Here is a 3614-nt window from a genome sequence, read left to right as displayed (position 1 = left end):
GCTGGCGTTCAACGCCAACTATGTACCTCTTATTAGGCGTTAAACGCAGGTTTCTGCCCCATTACTGGCATTGAATGCCAGTGATGTACTCCCTGGCTGGCGTTCAACGCCAGCGCTATGCTCCCTAGTTGGCGTTCAACGCCAGCAATGAGCTCTTCATGGGCGTTTAACGCCCATTCTAGCCTCCTTGGCTGGCGTTCAATGCCAGTAGGGCCTCTGCTCCAGGGTGTTTTGTTTTCAGCTCTGACTATTTCTGTTTCTATTCTAACTACTACACATGATCACAAACATTAAAAATTAAGGGAAAACTCTAAAAATAAACTAAAATAAACTCAAATGAAAATAAAGAAAAAAATAAGAATAGAAATACTCTACTCATAGTTGGGTTGCCTCCCAACAAGCGCTTCTTTAGTGTCATTAGCTTGACGGACAACTCCTTTCAAGGAGGAAGATAGTCATAGAGGAATAACTCTTACTCCTTACTGGGAGCGTCCTTCCTGTGCTCTCATGGATTAGCTTAATACGCTCAAGAGACAGGCTCTTGTTCACTGCATGAGGTAGGATTGGGCTTGCAGGAATATGCTGGTGTCCCTTTTTGCCACTTCCCTCTTCCATGGTGAACACCATGATGAGATAAGGGAACACTACCATCTTCCATGATGAGAAGTCTTCAGTATGGATATTTTTATTTTTCCAGCCCCTAGGCATCTTCCTTTTGGGGCCTTCCTCCTTGGTGGATAGTGTACATCCAACACCAAACTTACATTTGGTCTTAGGAGGGATTGAATTGGTTTCAATCAAGGGAGGAGGCTTGAATGCTGAATCCTTTATGCAAGTGCCTCCTTTGTCAGGGGGTAATGGAGGGTCAAGAACCTTGAACACCATCTAGTCCTCATGCAAGGAAATCCTTGTTTCTTGTGCCTTTTGAATTCCCAGCTTCTTCATCACAGATGAAGGTATCAGATTTAAACTCAAGCCCAGATCATACAGGGTCATGTCAAAAGTGATCTTTCCAATAGGACATAGGAGCTGAAAGCTCCCTATGTCTGGCATCTTCCTTGGTAGTTCATTCTGTACTAAAGCACTGCACTCTTTGGTCAGTACCACAGTCTCATCTTCTGGTTCTGTTTGCATGCCTAGGAAAGGTAACTCTTGAGGCTCTTTCACCTCTGCAAGGGCGAGCTCTGTGGTAATCACAGGCTCCTCTTGCACGCCCAGAGAAGAATCAACTTGAGGTTCCTTCTCTTCTATAAGGGCGTGCTCAATGGCATTCTCAGGATCCTCCTGGTCTTTGATTGCCTTACGTGAGTGAGGTCGATCCCATAGGGATTGATGGATCAAGCAACTTTAGTGGGTGATTAGTTTAGTCAAGCTAACATTGATGTGAATTGTGTGAAATTGTAACCAACAGGAAGTAAAGGACAATGAATTTAAAGTTGCAGAATGTAAATTGGCAAGTAACTTAAAGAGCTAGAAATGTAAATTGCAAGAATCTTAAATTGCAAGAAATGTAAATTGCATGAAATTAAAGGGGAGTGGGTGCTGAAAATTAAAGAAAGCAATAATTCAAGAAGTAGAACAATTGCAGGAATAGTAAATTGTAGGAAAAAAAATAAATCAAGATCACAACAACTCAAATGTAAAGTGCAGAGGAACAAAAGTGCAGGAAAGTAAATTGGGAACAATTAGAATAGAGAGCAATCAATCCGAGAACCAGAATGTGAAATCAAATGCAGTAGATTTTAAACAGAATTGCTTGAAGAAGCAAACAGAAATTAAATTCAACTCAATGGAAAATAAAATTTAAGATCTCAGGGACTCCAAGAGACTAGAAAATAAGTCTAGATCTCACTCCCTTCCTAGATCCAACAAGAGAATAATTGCAGAGAAGTTAAAAGAAACAATCGCAGAAGAAGAAGATTTTAAAACAGTAAATGAAATTTGAATTATCTAGAAGAAGAACAAAGAGATTTCAGAATGAGAATTGAAACAGAATTCCTTCAATTCTCCAATTCAAGCTAAGGTGTAAAAGTGAGCTCTCTATTCTACTTGCTCCCTATTGGAGCCAGCCTCTCAATGCTCTGTATCAGAGCTCCCTTCTTTCTAAAATGAGAATGATGCCTTATATAGGCTTTTTACAAAATGAAAATGAAAATGAAAGTGAAATTAACGACAAATTACAATTAAATAAAATTCCTATTTTATCTATCTCTTGTGCCTTTGAGTGATGATAATGGGCTTTGCTTGCTTTGGATTTGGGTTGAGGATGGCCTCTGTTGATTGCTCTTGGAGTTGGAGAGAAACTCACTTGTGAACCGGGCCATGAACCGGAAAAGCTTGAGTAAAAGTTTGAGGTCAAACTTTTACTCAAACTTTTCATATCAGCTAGCCTTCCTTGCTGCCATCCACGTTTGAGCCAAAGTTTGAGGTCAAACTTTGAGCCAAACGTGGATCCCTCTTGTATGCCTCTTGGGGTGCTACTTTGTCCTCTTGTCAACATTGCAAATTTTATGCCAACTATAGACTATTATATATGGTTGGCAAGCTCTGCATGTCATCTTTCTAACCCAATTGGAATCACCTCAATTGGACATCTAAAACTCAAGTTATGCTCATTTGAAGAGGACAGGGTCGCTGGCTTTGGTGTGCAGCGTTTGAGGTAAAGTTTGCCTCAAACGTGGTCGAAAACGCCAGTTTTGGAGGCTCAAACGCATTGTCCACCCCATACTATTATATATTGTTGGAAAGCCCTGAATGTCTACTTTCCAATGCCGTTGGAAGCGCATCATTTGGAGCTCTACAGCTCGAGTTATACTCCGTCGAAGGTGCAGAGGTCAGTTGGCCTCACTGCAGGTTGCCACCATGTTCGTTTATGCACATTTCGGGGCAGTTTTCTCCCTCAATTTTAGTGTCCACCATGCAGTGCCATATATGCTTGGAAAGCTCTCGATTCCTACTTTCCATTGCTTTTTGAATCACCTCATTTGGAGCTCTGTAGCTCAAGTTATTCTTGTTGGAAGTATACCCCTTGTATGCATGTGAGCGCCAACGTTTGCCAAAAAGTTTGAGGCAAATGTTGGCGCAAGCTTTTTCTCCCCTGGGTATGTTGGTGTGGCGCCAACGTTTGCCAAAAAGCTTGAGGCAAACGTTGGCGCAAGCTTTTGATGCCTCTAGGGTGAAGTAAAGCTCTTCCTCACGTTTGAGCGTTTGAGGCAAGCTTTTGCTCAAGCTTTTTGTTCTCTCTTGCTCCTTGCCATTTCTTCTTTCTTCAACCTTCTTCAAAGCTCTTTTCACCTATCATCAATCAACCAAGCACATCAAAGCTATGCTCAAAATCATGAGATTGTTATTCTTTCATAATATATAACAATTATAGCACAAAATCTCATGAAAATGCATTAATTTATCCATGGTTGATCGAATCAAAGGAAACATGAAATTCCACCCAATTGGCTTACTTATCGCTCAAGAAAGTGCATAAAACCAAAAAAAACTAATGAAAAAGCATAGGAAAACATGACATGGTGACATGTCATCACAACACCAAACTTAAACCTTGCTTGTCCTCAAGCAAGAAAAGAATCATGCAATAGAGATTGACAATCTAAGGTAAG

This window comes from Arachis ipaensis, chromosome B10 (genome assembly GCF_000816755.2).
Source record: "Arachis ipaensis cultivar K30076 chromosome B10, Araip1.1, whole genome shotgun sequence".
Classification (NCBI taxonomy): domain Eukaryota; kingdom Viridiplantae; phylum Streptophyta; class Magnoliopsida; order Fabales; family Fabaceae; genus Arachis; species Arachis ipaensis.
The sequence above is the reverse complement of the archived record's forward strand: the minus strand, read 5'-3'. Positions refer to the sequence as shown.